The sequence below is a fragment of the Chaetodon auriga genome, chromosome 23 (genome assembly GCF_051107435.1).
Source record: "Chaetodon auriga isolate fChaAug3 chromosome 23, fChaAug3.hap1, whole genome shotgun sequence".
Lineage (NCBI taxonomy): Eukaryota > Metazoa > Chordata > Actinopteri > Chaetodontiformes > Chaetodontidae > Chaetodon > Chaetodon auriga.
Genome location: NC_135096.1, coordinates 3,400,143 through 3,421,552, shown reverse-complemented (window position 1 = coordinate 3,421,552; position 21,410 = coordinate 3,400,143). Strand labels below are relative to the sequence as shown.

At 40.8% G+C, this 21,410-nt stretch overlaps 1 protein-coding gene across 1 annotated transcript in view; it reads left to right on the top strand.

Moving 5' to 3' along the window:
• Positions 1-21,410, top strand: part of LOC143316079 (uncharacterized) — a 317,818-nt gene that overhangs the window by 133,238 nt on the left and 163,170 nt on the right. The window lies entirely within an intron of this gene.

Here is a 21,410-nt window from a genome sequence, read left to right as displayed (position 1 = left end):
GAAAACTGGAGGGAATACTACTAACTTTACAGCCTGTCGGCTGCCCTTAAAATATTTCAGTAAAGGCCACGAAGTTAGCAGGCTAAAGCTAACTAGCATTAATTGCTGAACACTAACGTTACCTAAAACAGTAAAGACTGGTATCAATGTTAATATGTTCTCGCCAAATAAAATCCAAATTATATGTTTCGCTTTAGCTTACCTCAAATAGTAAACTTAGTGGGTACTTCGTTTCGTTGACTCTCCTGTTTCCCTGTAAAGTTGCGGCGGATGGCGCTGCGTTGCACTCCTGTCCGTCTTTGTGGCATAGGGATCTGTAACTGTGATTGCACAGTCAGGTAACCTTACCTTACGCGCGCACTCAGTCCAAATTCAAATTTCCTTGGAATGAATGTCACAACAATACTGCCAAAGCATCAAGAAAGTGCACAATTTTTGTAACGGAAAACCCAAGGATGACAAAAAAGTAAAAGTAAATTTGGTTGCTGTGATGTTATGAGCATAGTAACATTAGAACTACATTTCCCAGCAAGCCGCAGTAAATAGGAGCATGCGCAATAGCCCTGCCAGAGGACGTGCGTAATGTTCGAGTTCACAGCTATGTGCATTCAGTTCCTGGTCCTATTTGCCGCTCAAAAAGAGGCGCGACCGGATCACCGTGACATCCATACTCCAGATCAGACAGGTGGACACTTGTTGATGCAATGACACTGATGGAAGAACTTCTAAAAAATATGAGGCGTTCAGATACAAAGAAAAACAGAAGAAGAATAGTTAGATGGATGCAAAAACGATGTATCCTGAGGAGGACGATGAAGTGCGCAAAATGCAATCATAGCATGCATCTGGTGAAATGCCAGGTGAAGGACGGGTTGCGGTGGTAAGTAGAAGCTCTGCTCTAATTATCGCTGGATCATGTCTTATGATGTGTTATTGAAGAGCCAGATGTCTGAAATTAGCTAGTTAACTTACTGTAACATTATACAAACCTTTGGAAATCACTTGTTCTAGTTAGCCTGTATAATATGATATTTAATATTTTTATCTGTGATAGCCAGTGTTGGGTGTAACGCGTTACTGCAATCACATTACATTATTACTGTTCTGAATGTAGTAATCACAGAACAGTTCGCCAAGCCCGTTACTCACGTTACATTGCTAGGCATGCAGGTGGGAACATATTTTTGCTTGGGGGTGCTGCATGGCTATGCGCGATAATTGTGCTGCTGTGCTTGCCATGGAAACGAACGAAGCTTCGAATCATTTAAGTGATATGTGTTGGTGTGATCGACCCTCTGCACGCCCTATACACTCTTAAATTATGGTAATATTAATAGGCATTTATTCCACCCCTTGTCAGCACGGGGTGCTGCAGCACCCTCAGCACCCAACTTCCCGTGCCCCTGTTGCTAGGTCAATCAATTTTCAACAGGATAGTAGCAACTTCGTAAGACACACATCACACACAACAGAGGAGTGCAAGAGTATATGGGCTGGGGGGGGGGGGCAAAGTTGACAGGATTCATCCTCTATTAAAGAAATCAAATATTTTTTTTGTTTCTTAAATATAATATTTAGCACTGTGATTTATAGATGTGTAGTTGATGTAGGACATTTGTTGTTGTCATATGTTACCCAGAAGTTGCCTTTGATTTTATGTAGGTGTTTAAACAACAAATAAAAGGAAAGGTTGCCTGAATTTTCCTGCTTCTCTGCCCGCACAGGGCTCTACACTAACTTTTCCACTGGTAGCATGAACTGGGCACATGCCTTGTCATTGGCAGAGGTTGGGTTCACATTCAGCCCGTTTTTTTTCATCAGTGCAATCTGGGATTTGAATTGTGTGAACGGGAGTTCCTCTTTCGCTATGTTATAGGCAGTGTTAAACTTAATGACCATTTCGTTCTCTTCTGTTGAGCGATTACTCTCATCCATCCGCTGAAAAAAAGTCGGGAGGGGCTCAGTGTTTCGGGTGATGCATTGGTCCCGACAGGTTTTGTGTTTTATGCTGGCGTTGTGTAACTTCACAGTTTCCAGCTTAAATTGTGTCGACCCCGTAACAAATTTTTTTTTTTGGAAAAAATCAGCAACAGACCGCTTCATTTTTGAGAATAGCGAAACGCTAGTCTTGGTGTCTTGAAGTTCTGTGCGCTGCGCGTTTACGCGACGGCTAAAGCTTGGTTTATGCTACCGCGTCGCGGCGACGCCGTACCTACGCCGTCGACGCAGACCCCTACGCGGACCCTACGCCATAGCCTGACGCGCACCTCCAAAAAATCCTGACTACGCGTTGCGTCGACGCGTAGTGACGTGAACGTCGAGGACTGTGATTGGTCCGTTCAGAACGTAATTTTCGGTTCAGTCGCAGCCCTATGGTCGCAGCACAACAAAACCGCCATTTTCAAAGTTTCTGTGGTGAAAGCTACAAGAAAAACTGGACCAAGCCGAAAAAAGAATTATCGAGGAGGTACGCAAGTACGACCACCTCTACAACTCCTCTTCGCGGCAGCAAGAGCCCCCCGAAACCATACAAAGACACAGCCACACCCCCCTGGCGGCTTGGCGGTGAATTGCGGAGCAACGCGTTCCCTCGACGCAGAACTACGAATGCTCAGTGACGGCGTAGGGTGTACGCCGTAGGTACGGCGTCGCCGCGACGCAGAAGCGTAAACCAAGCTTTATGTGCACGCGACGGCGCTGTCTCAACAGGAGAGAGTGCAGGTGGAGGCGGCTGACTAAACCAGTGAAAAAGGGACGACTTTCAACCACAATGCCTAACACGGAGCCATAAAACTGATGCGCTCGCACGAACGTGACCAGATGAAATTCTTACTCGCAAACTCTGAAAAAAAGGTCGCATATGCGACCATTTTGGTCGCAGTCTCCAGCCCTGCCGCAGGGTTTTGTGCTGCTATACAGTAAGGGAGCTTTAACTAAAGAGATAGGTTGAGCTGAGATTAGAGCTTTATTTTGTTTTTAAAAAAAGCCACACTGAATACTACTTAACCTTGTATTTCTTTCTTATGCATGACCGTGTATACTAATGTCATGTCGTTGCACTATATTATGGACATGGCAGAGTGAATTCTGGAATAATTTACTGTATTTTTCGGTACCGACTATTATTTTGAAACAATACTTTTATTTTTGAAGCACATGTTACACAGGTGGGGAGAGCATGTATAAAGAGCACATGCGAGACACACTGAATGTTTTGTTCTTCACAACTAAAGTTGCTGTTGCCCTGGGTTGAGAAACTGCTCAGAGACATTCCTTTGAAGTGTGTTCTTGATTTCTACATACACAACGCAACCCAGAGTTAGACCCACTACACATGCAGTAATCAAATATCTCGGCATTGGATTGCACTACTGGTTCCATTTTACTGTTTGGAACAGCAGTGGTACTTAGTTCTGCCTTGTAATCTCCCTTTAAATGACTGTCCTGACCATTGCAATACATGGAATCCACTTTCAAAAGTATTGCTGGACTTTTCAACTTTGTTCCAGTTTTGCTTGTTTATTTTTTCTTTCTGTTGTGGCTGACATTGCACCAAAGGCAACCAAATGTTGCAGAGTGGACCATTTGATTTACCAAAACAGTGGTAGAAAATAATGCCTGTACATTAACGTCATACTATAGTATTGGAATGAAAAAGGTGAGGTGGCTAACTAGTTTTGTTTTGCATAGTACGGTTTATTTTTCGTTTCATGTCAGCCCGATTCAATGACAGGATATTATGCAGGCCATACCAATTAGGTTTCTTAATTTTCTTTTCTTTTCTTTTCTTTTCTTTTCTTTTCTTTTCTTTTCTTTTCTTTTCTTCAGGTTTGCAGTTGAAGCAACTTGACATGATCACTGATGGGATAGCAGCAAGCTCCACAACATTGACAAGAATGGCAAAAGTACTCAGAAAGGTTGTCACATTACATACTCGTCTCCAACTACTTGTATAATTAATTAGGTAAAAAATGCTTGATAAGTCATCACTGTAGATGTGACAAGTTAAAAGTACAATATAAGTGATCTGTTACAACTTTGAAAGAACAGTAAGTTCATGGTCTGTGACATTATAAGAACTGTGACATGGTTAAAAACATATGGTTATGAGAGACAGTTTATAAGTTGTTCACTGATAAGGTGTTTAAAATGGTAAAAACACATTAAAAACTGTTAAAATTGCTAAAAAAAAAAAAAAAAAAAAAAAAAGTATTTAATTCATTTAGTTGGTTATTTCATAAATTCTTGCTAAAAGCTCAGCTTTAACAGTAACATCTGTGATCTACAGGGCAGGTCTTGATCAATTTCCATACTAAGGCATTGTTATAACTTGCAGATGTTTTATTTCTACATTTGAAGGTGTGCATTGCTGCACTCAAGCGACTGAGGAAAAGAGGAATGAGAATTGGTGGTCATTATCGATTTGTTGTTATTGATGAGAGCAAATTTGCCCACAAACGGAAGGTAGGCTATATATTTGTATGCATCTGCACTATATTTAGATCATGCAGCACACCTCTGACAGGTTAATACTTTATCCTGCAGTGCATGTTGAAAGGACACATGTTAAAAATTTGATACAGCCCAAACCTTATTAAAGTTTCTAATGGCTTTTCTTTATTTATTTTCAGTACCATCGTGGCCGATGTGGCAACACTTGGCGCCGTGAACGGCAATGGGTGTTTGCGATGCTGGAAGTTGACGGGAATTCCAGAAGACCCATTTTGAGGCTTGTCAGGGATCGCTCAAGGCAAACGCTTATAGGCAAAATTCGACACCATATCAGACCCAGAACATCCATCCTCACTGATGAATGGCGCGCCTACAAGGGGATATGCTCAGTATTCTGTCTGCCATAAAAAAAACTTTGTTGACCGAGAGACTGGTGCTCATACTCAGCATATTGAGCGTGCATGGCAGAACTACAAGCTGGAAGTATGGCGCCATAGAGGTAATCGTACTCCTGAGTCACTGAAGCTTCATCTCAAGATGATAGAGTGGCACCACTGGTTAGGTGTACGTCATTACAATGGTGTCTTGGGCAGACTGATCCATGATGTAAAAAATCAACTCAAGTAAACATCAAATCTCACTCTGTGCATCCTGGGGCCTGTACCACGAAACGGGATTGGCACTTAGCGAGAAAACTTCAGGGTTAACCCTGGGTTTTCAGTACTTCGAAGCTGGTTCACTTCTCACCGGGGTACATCACCATGGTAACTTATGCTGCACAGCTAACCTGCTCCGGAGCAGGTTATGATCAAGAGAGAGATCAACACGTGTAAATCACCGCCTACTAATCAGCATTCAGAGAAGATCATGTGTAGCTCGGAGAAAGAGTGACGGGCAGATTGCAGTTAAATTAATGAGGAAATTAGCCATCCCACCACAGCAGTTTTGAGAGCGGTGTGCGCAATTACACGCAGCAGTAGCGCAACTTCTTTGATTATTCTTTCCAGACAGGCTGACAGGATGGATCAGGATCTAATGTTAAATTAATCTTCTTTGTTCTTCTTCACATCCAAAATGTCTCACACTCTGTCATGTCACGTGTAGTTTTATTTTTTTCTCTTAATGTTCCACTGTTTAAATCTGCTGCAGTGACTTTCTGCTTTTGTATACAGACGTAAATCCACAACAGAGACTGATTGAAGCACTAAAGCCTTGTTCTCCCAAATCCATTTGATTCCACCGTGATCACAGCTGAAAGAATAAGACTAAAATGCCATAAGATTACATCTAAGCAAGATGTTAATTTAATGGAATACACATTACATTATCAGACTGATATATTAATTTACGCATTCACATAGTCAGTGATTTTATGCCAGCTGTCCTTCCTGCATTTAACAGCTGCAGCTGTTTTGCTTTTAGTCTGGATTATGTGTTCTTCATATTAGACTTCTCCATCTTTGTGATTGGTTGTATGCTGCAAACTCCACCCCTCTATGTGAACATGCTCACGGCTTGATTGGGAAACCCTGGGTTAATATACTGAGTTGATAACCACTGTAGTGGTACCGCTTATCCTGACTGCCTTTGTTAGGTTTAGTGAAGCCAGGTAACAGAAACAGATCCTGAGTATGTTGAACCTGCTTCATGGTACAGGCCCCTGCACTCGATGCATTGCCTGCCGGCAATCGTCCACATCAACAATAACAAAAAAGAATACCGGCACTTGTGTATGGCTGTTACATCACCTCAGACTTTGCCTCACTGACTCATGTTGTTCTCTCCTGACTAGATCCTTGCTCGTGTTGTATGAACTCTCAGATGTATGTTGCTTTATGTAAAATGATAATCTGCTCTGGAACGCTCTGTGGAGAAGGAATACAAGTAATGCAACAGGTTGTTTTTTGTACAAAATGTTTTGTGTTCAAATACATGAAGGAACCTGACCTGCAGGTTTTGTAGCCATGTTCTTAACTTAGTAGGTACAGTACTTTGAAAGGAATCAGTGATGGCCTCAAAAGATCAAAAGAATCAGTGATGTCATAAAGAACTATGATGGCCATGCCTTTATCAGACTATCGGTCTTGTTTTATGTTAAACAAGTTATCCTGTTTTTGGCAAGGTATCCCCCCCCCCCATAGTACATAATATACATACTGAGTATATGTTGGAACCCACTGTTTGAAGAGAAGTAATGCAAGGTGCAATGGTTTTCCAAAATGTGATGTTCAAATACATGAAGGAAAAACTTAAATCTTTTTCCTTGTCTTTTGCTTTGTTAAGGTATTTGAATCATTTGACAGTGTGATTACATTTAATGACATCTTAATAAAAGGTTCAAATCGTTCCACTTTATTTGAATTCAAGGAAAACAGTCATGACACTGTTCTAAACTGATTTGATGGTGTAATTACATTTAATGACATCTTAATGAAAAGTTCAAATAATATCACTGTAGGAGGGAAATATGACAGTTTTAAACTCATTTGGCCGTGCAGTTACACTTAATGAAAAGGACTACATTTATGACACAATAATAATGGTCCCATGACAGCCAACATCAAAACCAACCATGTATGACAGTTTAATGTCATGTTTAGATGTAAAGATAAATAGTTTTTTAACGTTTGACAATTAGGTCTGCTATGTCATGTTTATGACAGGTTATGTTGTCTTGGTTTATGTCAAGTTGTCATGACAAAGACATCTTAAACAATGTCAACTTAGCATCAAAAGTGACATAATTTACCGAATGACACTTAATGACATCTGTAAGGATTCATTCATGTTCATGACAGGTGTCATGTCATGATTATGACAGTCTTATGACAGTCTTATGAACCCACATTCAAATAAAGTGTTACCAATATTTCCATGTGCAGACATCAAGTGGCTCTTCTTGTTCTGGTGAACTTCAGGAAGTTTGATTTCCACACAACAGAGTCATGATGACTTGTCTCAGATATTGAATTTATTGACAGTATTCACACTTCTAATGAACACATGAAGCATGGTCACATGTGGGACATGACGAGGAGAACCGTGTCCAATAATCAATGATTTAAGCTCTGTTGGTTTGTTGAGTGAAGACAAAGTCAGACTGATTATTGATCATCACAGGTGGGAGAGCGAGAGAGCGATCAATGAGTGAAGCAGCTTAGAATAGAAGTCAGCAACAGATTGAAATGAGGAAATGAGCTGATGAAGGCAGATTTAATGATGAGAGAGAATCAGTGTCGCTGTCAGTGTCTGAGCAGAGCTGAAGAGGTTTAGAGGCAGCAGGGAGAAGCAGGCCGGATCAACATATTGTGTTTGTGTGTATGAGAGTGATGTAACGTCCATGTTTGCATGCTGAAAGAGGAGGTGCTGCTCTGACCCCCCTCCTCCTTTCAGGGTGGAGCCTGCTGGAGTCCGATGGTTGAGACCAGGTCTGAGGAAGTGTAAGTGTGTCTTTAATTTGACTGATGAAAACAAAGCAGAGCACATTCAGCCATCTTCAAACTGTGACATCACTCATTCAGATCTCTGATGTCATCATCAAACTGTCCATCAATCAACAGATGATGGATCAATAACTGCAGCTGTTTTCTTCTTCTTCTCTCCATCAGATTCTTGTGAACTCAAACTGGACACAAACACAGTGAACAGAAACATCAAACTGTCTGACAACAACAGGACGATGACTTATGTGAGAGAGGATCAGTCATATCCTGATCATCCAGACAGGTTTGACTGGCGGCCTCAGCTGCTGTGTGGAACTGGTCTGACTGGTCGCTGTTACTGGGAGGTTGAGTATGGAGGACAAGTTGATGTATCAGTGAGTTACAGAAGAATCAGAAGGAAAGGAGACAGTGATGAGTGTGTGTTTGGATGGAATGATCAGTCCTGGAGACTGTGCTGCTATGGTGGTCGTTACTCTGTCTGTCACAATCACACAACAATGTCCATCTCCTCCTCCTCCTCCTCCTCCTCCTCCTCCTCTGTCTCTCACAGAGTAGGAGTGTATGTGGACTGTCCTGCTGGCACTCTGTCCTTCTACAGAGTCTCCTCTGACTCACTGATCCACCTCCACACCTTCAACACCACATTCACTGAACCTCTTTATCCTGGCTTTGGGTTCTGTCCCTGGTCTGGTTCGTCAGTGTCTCTGTGTCCTCTGTAGGAGGGAGAGTCTCCTCCTGTTAGAGAAACACTGCTGAACAGATCAGTTGAGTCTGTGCAGGATCTCAGTCACATCAGTCTTTCAGGTAATTGGAATAAATTGATCAATGAACTTTGTTGAAAATGATTGAAAAGATTCCTCATTTACTTTGTGAACTTCTTCCACTTCCAGTCCTTTAAAGATGGAAGCTGTGATCATTAAACTGTGGAAACACTGTTGACTTGAACCTTCAGCTGTGCATTGATTTCAATTCTGGATCTTCTTCCAATCAAAGCTGAATGTTGCTCTGAGTGTTTGTTGTGTCTCTCAGATCAGGACTAGAGGTCCACTGAAACAGTTTTTTCAGGGCTGATACAGATTATTAGAAATCAAGGAGACCGATAACTGTTAAAATATCAGAAAACATCTTGTTTCACTTCATGTTGTGTTTTCATGGTCCATTTTACTCAACAACATCGAGCTGAACCAAGAATCAAGTCAGCACAAACTAATTCCTGATGGCTGATAACACTTGAACTGTTTGTTGACGTATTAAGACATGAGGAAGGAGACAGCAACCTTCAAAATCCAAGACAAGTGACCACAGCGAGAGCAGCACAGGTTTCCCTCAACACCAGAGACAACCTGAGGGACGTGGACCTCGTTAGCAGACGTCCACTTCATTCAAACAACTTTATTACCACCAACAAGTCTTCAGTTTGACCAGCAGAGGTTTTGGTGTCTGATAACATGTCGTGATACTGTTTGTGACTCAAACTTTGATTTGGAGTCAAGTTTCATCTTCGAAAGCAGAAAAAGAAGATTGGAAATCATTGTTGAACAAATCTGTCAAAGACTTTTAGAAAAGTCTTCAAACTTCAACGGTACATGAGAAACAACTGAAAAAAAGGAAACTTTTTTTTTATACTTTATTGTGTCAGTACAGTATACGACATTCCTACAATACACATCCTGTTATTTAAATAACTTGACACAATATTTAGTTTTTTGTTATCTTTCACCCGTGTGGCACAGTCAAACATAACCTTTCATAACTTGAAATACATATACACAAATACCCCAAAAGTAAGCAAAAAAATAAATAAATCACAAAAAATAAAATTACCCAGCAAAAAATACGCACACAATTACAACAAATACAACAGCAATATAAATGTGCACATAAACGGTAGGTAGTTTTTTCCTTTTTTTTTTTTTAGGCTTCATCTCTACTGTATGCAGAGGATATATCTAGTTACTTTAATTTAAAACGAGCCCATCTTTTTTCCAACAACTTTTCTTTCTTATTAATTCTATAAGTTACCCTCTCCATCCTATAAATATTCTCTACAGTCTCTAGCCATTTATTTACTTTGGGGGCTTCCAACTTTTTCCAGATTCTTGTTATTTGTTTGAGTGCTGTAATTCTCAGAATCCAAAATAAATATTCTTCATCCTTTCGAAGGCCATTCAAACCTATTCCCAACCATAAAGTGTGTTTATTAAATTGGCCCAATTTCCCAAACATCTGTTCTATTATGTGTATGACTTCTGACCAATACATTTCTATTTTTTTACATGTAAAGAATATGTGAGTGTGGTCCGCTTTGTCTTCCCCGCATTCCCTCCAGCAGCTAGAATTATTCTGTGTATATTTGCTGAACATCACTGCTGTTCTAAAATATTTGATACATTTGTCCAGTTATATTTTTCAAATTATGCTTTTGATTGGCCTTTATCATATGTCTCAGAATGGGATGGAGATCTCCAAGAGATGTAATTTGGACTTTTTCCTTCAAATATTTTCTCACTTGCAAATATCTGTAAAAGTGATTCTTGTTTAAACCATATCTATTTACTGTATTTTCAAAAGAATCCATTGCTTCTTCCTTGTACATTTGATAGAATCTTGTGAGGCCCTTACTCTCCCATTTTTTAAAAACATCATCAATACTATTTGGAATAACATCTGGATCCCAGGCTATCTCTCTTAAACTAGTGATTTCCTGTTCCTTAACTCTGGTTATTTTACATATTCTTCTCCAGATTTTAAATGTGTTATGTACAGAATAACTTTGTGTTTTAATCTGTGCTTTTTTCGAAACTGAGAAAATCAAAGTACTGAGTGATTCAGCCAAATTAAACTCAATGAGTTTCCATTTGGGTCTCATCTCATTATTCATCCATATTAAAGTTGGTTTCACCTGTGCTGAGTAATAGTAGCTAATTACATTTGGTAATGCAAGTCACCCTCTTTCTTTTTTTTTTTTTTGTTGCAAAATTTTACGTTTCACTTTTGGCTTCTTTTCGTCCCATAAAAATTTTTTAAGCAGCCCATCCCAAACATTAAAACTTGTGGGTGGTATGTATGTAGGCAAGATTCTGAAATAGAAACAAAAAGCATGGCAAAACATTCATTTTAATGATATTTATCTTTTCAAATAATGTGAGAGGTAAGATTTTCCACCTATTCAGATCTTGCTTTACTAAATTCTCCAGATTCTCAAAATTACAATGATATATTAGGTCTAAATTATTGGGTATGATAACGCCGAGATATCTCACTTTATTCTGGTCCCATTTAAAGTCAAACTGTTTTTTAAAGTTTCTCTCCAAATGGATACCAATTTCCATAGCTTCAGTTTTATTTAAATTTAACTTATAACCAGACAGTATTCCATAGTTTCCAACTTCATCTCGTAACGCAGGCAATGAATTATGTATATCTGTGAGGTACACCATAATATCATCCGCGTACATTGCTAATTTCTGTTCATCTTCCTTAATTTTTAGACCCTTTGTCTTCTCACTTGCCCGAATCCTCTCCGCTAATGGTTCTATGTATAAAGCAAATAGTTGTGGGGATAATGGGTCTCCCTGTCTTGTTCCTCTTTTTAAATTAAAAGTCTTAGAAAGGATCCCATTCACTCTGACTCTTGCTTTTGCTTCTTTATACATATTCTTCATCAAATCAATAAAAGTTTGGTGGAAGCCAAACGTCTGGCACACTCCAAATAAAAAGGGCCATGACACCCGATCAAAGGCCTTTTCAGCGTCTAGCGTCAATGTTAGCATTTGTTGTTTTGTTTTTATTGTATAGTCAATTACATTAAGAGTACGCCGAACATTGTCACTTAAAAGACGGTCTTTGACAAATCCTGTTTGGTCTAAATTAATAATTTTAGGTAGTATGTATGAAAGTCGATTTGCTATAATTGATGTGAAAAGCTTTTGATCTACATTTAGGAGGGACACGGGTCTATAAGATGAACAGTGTTTTAAATCTTTTCCTTCTTTAGGTATTACAGTAATAATTGCTGAATTCCATGAGACTGGCCAGTTTCCTGTTTGTAGGATTTCATTAAAAACTCTGCATAGAATGGGAGAAAATAAGTACCTGAATTCCTGATAGAATTCACAAATGAAAGCGTCACTCCCAGGACTTTTTCCAGCATTGCTTTTCTGAATTACCATTAGAATTTCTGTTTCTCCTATTGACTGTCCTAAACCATCATTCAGTTTATCCGTCACTGTTGGGAGGTTTAAGAGTTCCAAGTACTTTTTCATTTCCTGCTTGTCTACTTCTGCTTCTTCTGGGGTATAGAGGTTTTGATAGTAATCCCTAAAACATGAAGCTATTTCCAACTTGCCCCTCTTACTTATGAAGTTTTTATCTATAATGGTGGTTACTGCAGTTTTTTCTCTCTGTTTCTTTAATTTAGTTGCTAATATCTTCAGTGCTTTTGGACTGTTATCATAGTATGTTTGTCTACAGAGCATGAGTTTCTTTTCAATTTCTTGTATTTCTATTGTTTCCAAAGCTTTTTTTTTTTTTTTGCTACAATTAATTGTGTTTGTATATCTTTATTCATCCATTTTTCATGCTCTTCTTGTAATTTCTTTATTTTCCAACGCCCTCTTTTCTTTTTTCTCTTTGCCTCTTTTTCCAGCAAGAATATGCTATTATTTCTCCTCTTAATGTTGCTTTAGCAGCTTCCCACAGTATTATAGATGTTACTCCCCCATTATCATTTATCTCCAAATAGGACTTCATACTATTTTTTATTTTTTCCTTAAAACGTTCATCCCCAAGTAAGGAGTTATTTAACCTCCACACCGTTTCTCCTCGTTCCCTCTTCAAATGTAATTCCATTAAAACTGGTGCATGGTCAGCTATAGTTATCGGTAATATTTTGCATTTTGTGACATTTGAAATTTCATCTTTGAACATAAAAAAATAATCTAATCTAGAATAAACCTTATGTGCATCAGAGTAAAAGGTGAAGGCCTTTTCCTGTGGATGTAAACAACGCCAGCCGTCTAATAGCCCCAACTCTATTTGAGCTTTTCTCATTAAACTTGCTGCTTGTTGTGATTTATGTTTTATTCTACTTTGAGTGTCAACCTTCTGGTTCATCACCAGGTTGAAATCTCCCCCCATTATAGTTTTTCCCTTCGCTTCAGTCATTAGCAGATCTAGAATCCTTTTCAGGAGGTCAACTTCTTTTCCAGGTGGATCAGCATTATGTGTTGTTCTTCTATTTCCCCCATTACAAATACATACCTTCCTTCCTTATCTCTGATACATTTTTCTTTTTTAAACATGAGATTATCTTTAATGAGAACTGCTACTCCTCGTTTAGCTGTTGTGTGGGAGGAGGAAAACACCTGTGCTGAGGCTAATTTCTCCAGTTTTGCATGTTCCACCTTACTCAGGTGTGTTTCCTGTAGAAAAATAATTTCTCCTCCTTCTTTCGTAAGTTTTTGGAGTATTCTCTTCCTTTTTATTGGATTATTTAGGCCGTTTGTGTTGAGAGATATACATGTAAGTTTCCCCATTACATTGATTTAGAAAATATTTGTTCCCTTTATATATGTATAGAAAGCCTTTAAACATAAGAAGAAGCCTACAAAGAATACATTCTGTGTGCATAAAAAACACCTGTGACCCGACCAAAATAACCAACCCTGAACTTCCAAATCCTGCCTCCTCTATATGGTTACAGCAATATTCCACATTGTTAGTCTTATGTGAAAAATGGGGTTAACTTTAATTAACCCCTGCCACGAGATGGTAGATGTGGCTGCAGTTATGGGACTGAGAGTAGAACATACTTGCATGGTCAGCTGCATACAAGTGTAAGGTCCCTCCAAATACTCTTTAATAGTTTATATACCGAGTACAATTAGGCCTCCTGTGCCTTTAATCCCCTTAATTAAAATAATAATAAATAAATAAATAAATCGCCTAAATAAATAAACACCAAGAAATACATCCCTTCTTCACATCTTCGCAGCCCTCTTTTATTTAATATCCATGTGCAGAGTTCATAGATGGGTTTTAGATCTCTTGTGCGGGTAGAGATAATGAATTTCAACTCATTTAAAAAGAACCTCTTTTCTCTTTGAGTTAATCATAAAATAAATAGTCGTAGCCTGTACAATGGCATCCATTCTGTCCTTAGGTCATGCCTACTCACTTCGATATGGAAGGTGCAGAGAAAGAGAAAGAACAAAAGGCTTCCAAAAATAGAAAAATAAATAAAAGTTCCCATTAAGCTTATTAATGAGAGAGAGAGAGAGAGAGAGAGAGAGAGAGAGAGAGAGAGAACTGTCCACTTAGTTTGAGATAATTTCCATTTCCCAGTTGGAAGTCATTTTCACAGTTTTAACTCCAAGTCTTCCAGAGGTCCGGTTACAGTCTCTCCGCCTCCGCTGTGCTTCTAGTTATGCGTTTTCTGGAATGGCTTGGATTGAGCCTCCGCTGCGCCCACCAGCACGTGATGCGGCCTCGGGTTGGTGGTGGAGAGTATTCCCTGCTCCTGTCGGTGCGCTTCTGCATCCTCCAGGGTGTTGTATGTCACGGACCCCCCATCTCCAAAGACTCTCGCTGGATATATTATGTGTGCTTTCACATTTTTTTTCTTTCAGCTGTCTTCTTATTGAGGCATACCCACTTCCTTCTTTCTGTATCCTGCTCCAGAAATCTTGGGAAAAATAAATCCGGTCATCTCCAACTTTAACCTCTTTTTTTGACCAGGCTGCTTGCAGAACTTTTTGTTGGGTATTCCACTGTAGGAAGCGGACCACGAAAGACCAAGGGGTTGAAACAGTGAGACACGTAATGACCACTAAATCATACAAGATCACTAAATCTTACTGTCAGCCTAGTATGAAACTGGGACATAAACATGAGAGGACCATGTCCATCATCCACATTATATGCACAGCTGTTACAACCCAGCTCACTAGGGGGTAGGGAAGTAACAAAAAGAATCAACCGATGGAAGGGGTTGAAAAGTAATTATTTATTTAAATCAAAGTGCTCCAAACTGTTTTAATACAAAAAGGCCAAGACAACAAAAAGAGCAGTTTGGGTGCTTTTCAAATTAACGAAATAATCAAAACCAAAAGAGAACTCTCCAAAACTGAGAGCTTGAGTAAAGCTAACTAAAGGCGAACTCTTCAAAAGGAAGAGCTTAAATAATGCTTAACCAAAAGAGAACTCTTCAAAAAGGAAGAGCTTACCTAAACCACACTCAAAACAAAATGGAAATAAAACCCTCCTAAATGAGGCCTACAGTTTCTGATGAAAAAGAACAAGAACCAAAATACAAAACGAAATAGCACCCCTAATCCTGGTGTAACTAACAATGATGTGCTTATGTGAAAGTGTGAATCAGTCCCCGTCTAAGCCTAGCTCAGTTCGAGTCTGGCAGCCAAACAATACCAAAAGTCAACTCTGACAACTCTGTCACAACAAATGAGGGGTCTCTCCTGTGCCGAGGACTGGTCTCAAAAGATTCCAGCCACAGACTGCCAGGCTGGGATGACTCTTGTAGCCGGCAGGTAATGGCAGCTTGCAGGCGATTGGGCAGCGGTTGGTGAGGAGGAGGAGTCCAGTTCCCACACCCCTTTACCTGCAACCAGTCACACACATACAACACACAAGCACACATACAAACACACACCAAGAACGGTGGCAGCCGTAACAGATGTAATAACAATACTAGTGCACAATCTTACATAATTTATACAAGTAGTTAATCTACTGTGCCAAATGAGGTAGATACACCAAGCCTACAACTCTTTACACCCTATTCATCTTAACACCACACCTGTCTCTGCATCCTGGATCTGGGAACAAATGTGCTCCTGATTGCCTTGCCCAGGGCCTGTCAGCAGATCTGTCTGCCTGTCTCCCTGATCTGGCTGTCCCTGAATGTCTGCATGTGATGCTTCTTCCTACCAGTCAAAATATATACCAATCAAAATAAACACATTAGTTGACACAACATTTTCTTAACTAAAAAAAAAAACATTAACTACTACATCAGCAGTCATCACAAGGCAGATTGCAAGACATGGTGACACAGAACAATAGAAAAAAGATGTAATGCTTCAATTAAAAAAAAGAACATTTCTTACCTCGTTGTGAATGAGTGTAGCTTCAATAGAAAGGCTGGTGAAGACCCTCTCGGCGTCATGGTCACTCAGAAAAGGCACTGCCTTGAAGCGTGGGTCTAGCGCTGATGCTGTGTATAGGAGGTCACTGACATCTGCATATCGCCTCCCAAAATCATTTGTGAATGCCCTCTTCATTTCTGCGATGAGGGGTGTATCATCATCACTGGACTGAAAGTGATTTTCAAGCTTGGCCTTGAGTGGGGCAATCACTGAGATTGTTGGCTGCTCCTCTTCGCACATGACAGTGGTCACAACTTTCACTGGAGCCATCAGTTTCACGATATCTTCACAGTTGCAGATGTCTCTTTCATTTAAAGTGTTCACCTCTTCTCCCTTCCGGAGCTCCCTGGACATGAGAGAGGAAAACACCGCTGGCTGCTGTTCCGAAAACCGCTGTAACATGTCGAGGGAGCTATTCCAGCGGGTGCACGCATCGTGTATAAGCTTGTGGTTAAGCAAGGATAGTTGCCGTTGTTTCTCGCGGAGAATTTCTGCACCTCTGGTGTTCCGATGCAGAAACCCGACCACCCTCCTAACTCTCCCCAGCAAACGTGCAGCAGCGTCGATGTGGAAAGCCTTCTGGGAAGCTAGATTTAGTGTATGCGCAAAGCATGGAATGTGTGCGCTCATTTCGCTTTCCATTCCAGCAATGAGCATATTTCTGGCATTGTCGTTAACTAGTGCTGGCTGTTTGTCTGAAATGCCCCAATCAGCGCACGCTTCCTTCAGCAAGGCCCCTATGTTTCGGCCGTGTGGCTTTCGTTGAAGACGGTGGTTTGCAGGACATGGTTCCTCAATTCCCACTCTGAGGATATGTGTTGTGCCGTAATGGTGACATAGGAGTTTGTGGCACACAAAGTCCACGCATCTGTGGTCAGTGCCACTCTCTCTGCTTTCATTACCTCTTCTTTCACCTTCTTCTTTATTTTGTGGTACATTTCCGGCACACACTTCTCTGAGAAATGTTGTCGTGACGGGATTTTGTATCTCGGCTCGATTGTTTTGATCATGTCGCGGAATCCCCCACTTTCCACTACGCTATAAGGTCGCAAGTCTTTTGCGATGAAACGAGCAATTGATTCAGTTATGGCCTTCGACCTTGCAGAGTCCTGGCTGAGTCGTCCTTGAAAAAAAGTTGTGAGTTTCTTCTTGCCATTTTGCTGGCTGCTCGTCGTATCCATCTTCGTAGCAGTAGACGTGCTAGCCCCAGCTTCATCCTGTTTATCACCCGCCAAACAATGTCGCCTTCTGAGGTGGTTACTGAGGTTCGTCGTGCTCCCGGTGTATTTAATTGCAGTTCTGCAAATCTTGCAAATCGCCTGACTTCTGTCAAGCTCCCCATTCTTTTTGAAAAAGCCAAACGACTTCCAAACCTTGGATTTCAGCTTTGGCGAACTGAAAATCTCATCCGACATGTTGTTGCTCCTTCATTCAAACTGCGTGCAAATCCTGCACTACGTCATAGGTAAAAGGTCAACACTGGAGTCTCGAGAGAGTTCACACACCAGTAACACAACACTACTGGACACATGTATTTGAATGTAAAACCATGCAGAACGGCTGCGGTAAAACCGATGCGCGGCCATAAATCCGGGTCATCGGACCGTTCTTAATGAATCTAAACCCTCCCAGGCCCCATGGACCGGTTCACTCGTGTCGTGTATGTTACAAAACGATTTTCGGTCCAAAATTGGTTATCTTTACACCCCTACTCAGGAGTAATAACTACACCATCAACACTGTGTCAGGGTTGTTCCACAATCTTAAAATCGGAATTTAAGCATTTTAAGATTTTTTTTGTGGCCCAAACAAAGACCAACACCTCCCAAAACAGCAAAACAAAGCACCTGCCTCACTGCATCCAGTTAGCCAAGACGTCTTCTCATACCAGCGCCGTGAAAAAGAGCGAGTATATCTCCTCCCTCTGTCTTCGGACTGCTGTCTAATTAAGACGTCCGGCCGGTCAGGTCCGAGCTCCTTCACTCTCAGTTTCTCCTCTCGAACGGCGTTGTTTTCAGTGACTTCACTGAGACGCTCTCTTCATTTTCTCCTTTTTCCGCTCTCTCTGTGACTAGCTAATGATCTTGTTTGCTAATTACGCTGACACTCTGCGTTCAACGTCACTCACTTGGCGGTTTTAATTACAGGCTCGCGGGTGACCAAACCGCTCGCTCTCTGCTGCCACCCCATGGCCGGTGGTGTGTACAGCGATCAGAGGGAGAGCGCAGTCAGCCTGCGCCCTGCTGTCTGGTAACTCTTGTATTGAAGAGGAACGAACTGCGCATGTCAAAGTTATAACGGGAGTCAATGGGGAAAGATGTGTGCGCCCTGTGGCCAGATATATGTCAGCTATTAGTAACTGTAGACAACGTAGGACATTTCTAATCAACTATTTAGTGCAGATTTTACATTTTAGTTACTCACTTCAGACTATATTATTCATTTTGCCTTTTTAAAACATTGAATATACTTGTAAAAGTCATTTTAAAAAACTGTTTTATTAAAGCTGTGGCTGTGTGATTCTACATGATGTGAGATAGAGGGGGCGGCGCCCTAGCGCCCTCTATCGGCCAGCCGCCCCTGCTGATCATCCTTTCCAACAACATGGTGGATTATGTGAAAAACTGGCAGCTCACAATGGACTTTTACACAAACGACTAAACCTGATCAATACATATTTCCATGGTGTTTGGCCCATCTAACATTGAATACCTTGGTGTCAGTTGGTACCTGAAGAGAGTCAGCCATCTTTTTGCCCCAGTCCATCACACTTAAAGATAACATTTTACCTGGTCCCATTATCATTCTGTTGGGGTCAAATGTCTGTCAGCTGTAGGCCATTTGACTTTGGTGTTTCTTTGCCAATGTCTTAGTTACATTTTTGAAACTTTTTAATCGTTTTATAAAGAAATTATGCTTTGCTTCATGGCGCATACACCAGCTATGCAGAAGCGGTCCAGTTTTAAAGACACTTAATCATTACAATAACACTTTTATTCCAGCGTACCGTTCTCCACCTCAGTCGTGGATTCAGCATTTTGAACCAGGTCTTGGAGCTCGCCTGTCTGTGTGAGGCCACGGCTTTGTTGAGGGACTTCACGCTTGTCGACAGTTGGCCACTTCTCCGCGAACTTTGCAGAGACTGCATCACCAAACATCAGACTAAAATCCTGCTCAATCTGTAGACAAGATGGAGTAAGTCAAGACGGAACAGTCAACATTAGTCCTGACACATTTCCTGTCCTAACCAGGCCTTTATAGAACAGAAAAAATACTGACAGTTTGAAAACAAAGCATACTAAGATCTACATAGCATTCCTGGTATGTCCAGGAATCTTGGGAACGCTGTGAAGATCTCCGAGGACTGGGTCACGAACCATGTTTTGGCGACAGGTGAAGGTCTGTCTCATCTTCTCCTTAACAGCTGCTTCATCAGCTGTATGCTTTATTAGTGCTGCAGCCTCACGACGCAGGCTCTCTGTGGCTAAGCAGTTTTCCTCAATAAAGGGGTCTCCATCAACTTTTGGACCACCTGTAACCTGAACCAATGACTGGTTCAAGCATATGCCATCGTGTCCTAGTATTTAAGAAATAACACTTGGAAACTGCAAGGATGACCCTGCATGCTGCTTTCTCACAAGACAAAAAGGAGACTGATTTTATTCAGTTCAGACAGATTAAACACAAAGCAGAAGAGGAAATACAAAAATATACCAAGACAGGAAATGGCTTTGACCAGATTGCTTATTTATTAGTCTACATATAATTATTCATCATGTCACCACTGAGAATCAAAAAAAAAAAAAAGAAACAAACAAAAAATCACATACCTGTCAGCGTTTGACTGACGGAGGATCTTCTTTTGTCCCTCTGATGCTTCCTTTTGAACAAACTTCAGATACCCACCCACAGAGATCAGTGAAAAGTGAGCCATGAATAGATTAGACTTTGTTTTTAATGTACTTACGGAGCCAGACTTGCCTCTAGGATCAGCCAGGAATGGGAACAAGGAAATGATGCCCTCTGCGTAGTCCTCTTTGACACGCCTTGAAGGACTTGTCCCAACCAGACAGACACACAAACACTTTACTGTGTGAGATCCAAACTAAAGCATCAATATGGAAATGAAACATTCAGCAGAAGAGTGTTGTACTGGACAGGTCGAGCCAAAGGTTTCTATCAGGTGTGAAAGTGCGTCATTGTTATTACAACATACCCATGTTCATTTGTCATATGCACAACCAACATTTTCACCATGTCGCGTCGACCATGTCTGGTCACCTTTAGCGCGTGTAGGGGAGCACAAGGCACGCTGGGAGAAGAGCAAAGTCTGAACTCAAGTGCTCCAGAAACACAGGCTTGCTTGGACCATTTCCATTTCATCCACCTCCAAAAGAGAAAAGAAGAAGAAAGAAAAAGTCAAACAAGTGGTTCTAAAAAAAAAAACCCCGAAACAAACTGAGCTGATTGAGGATCTGAAAGAGTCGCAGGGATGCACTTGTTGTCCGCCAGCTGCGTGTGTGTCCTCCTCATCGCCGCGCTCCTCCGCCAAGTGAGCGGTTTGGAGACTGTTACAGGCCTGTATGGAGAAACGCTCGAGATCCTGTGAAACATTGGAGCCATAAAAGCAGAAGACAGGGAGAAAATAATAATTTGGGTCCTGTAAGTGTACTGACTATTACACCAGACCACTTATCCGCTTTGACAGCCATTGCTCTTTATTGTTCACTCATTTGTTGTTGTGTTGTTGTTTACCATCATGTTTAAATAAATATTTTTGCTCCAAAGGACAACGCCTTGAAGTCTTGTTAACATAAGACTGACATAGAAAGGGTTACAAAGAAGTGAAAAACACAAAGGCACTGTCTTTTCTTCAACTCATTTATTTGAGAAACAAAAGGTTTAAACATTGAAAAGCTACTGCAGGAAAAGGGCAGACATAAAATACTGCATGTGAAACATTCCTTAATGATATATGGATAACTGTGATCACCAGACATGAGGATGAACAAATCATTTAAACAGCTACAAGAACAAACAAATAAATAAATAAATGAAGGAGTAAAAGAATAAATAAATAAAGTAAATGCTGAAGACAGAGAGAAAGGGGGGCAGGTGCCACGGAATGCATTTCATTCTAGCAGAGACACGTCCAAACTATTCCCAAAAAGGGCCGTGTGGCTGCAGGTTTTTTCCTCCGACTGATCAAGAGCACGCAGTCTGACCAATCAGCAATCAGACTGGGATCAGCTGATGACGGCCCTTTGTGGAATAAGACAAAAAAAACAAAAAAAACCCACTTCACTTCTGCTAACACTAGTCGTTCCATTGATTCCATTGATTGCATTTC